General features: G+C 28.6%; 1 pseudogene; it reads right to left on the reverse strand.

Annotated features, from left to right (window-relative positions):
- Positions 1 to 114: 114 nt before the first annotated feature.
- Positions 115 to 646, reverse strand: part of LOC108750257 — a 14,924-nt pseudogene continuing 14,392 nt past the window's right edge.

Raw genomic sequence — 646 nt, forward strand, 5'->3', positions numbered from 1 at the left:
CTAAATTTCCAGTGGCATGAGTGGATCAGTTTCATAAGTCGTTGTATGTAAATAACTTTGTGTACTATATATAGTATACATATTTTTAGTATAAGATTTTTAGAAATAGAAAATCTATAAAGTGGTCTGTTCTGTAAGCGTGGTGTCGCTCTCACACTCAGTATTTTGTGGCGACAAATTCAATTCACAATGATCGTTATTCTTTTCGCAAGCCTTCTTTGCCTGTTCTAAAAGACTTTGCGCCATCTCATTGCCCGTCTTCTCCACCATTTGTGAAAAGTAACCAGTTGGTTTGTCGTGTAACAGCTAATATGGGCAACCAAATTCCTATTCACATGATAATTCTAATTATCAAATGCATATAAAGACTTTCTTCAGGATATTAAAAAGTTTTCCAAAAAAGCTCGTCGATTATTCTTTGTATACGTAACATTGAATTTTCAGAAAAAAGTATATTATTAATAATAAAAAATCAATTTTACATTTTCTAAATAATTTGAAGTAAATTTTCTTTCTAAAGAGTAAAAATTAAGTTGATCTTGAATAAGAATAATCCAATATTCAATCTTAAAGAATAAAATTTCACTTTTTAGAATGAATTTTATTCTAAACATCTTTCAGAAATTGAACTGATCATGCTATTAAT

The sequence above is a fragment of the Trachymyrmex septentrionalis genome, unplaced genomic scaffold, assembly GCF_001594115.1.
Source record: "Trachymyrmex septentrionalis isolate Tsep2-gDNA-1 unplaced genomic scaffold, Tsep1.0 scaffold345, whole genome shotgun sequence".
NCBI lineage: Eukaryota > Metazoa > Arthropoda > Insecta > Hymenoptera > Formicidae > Trachymyrmex > Trachymyrmex septentrionalis.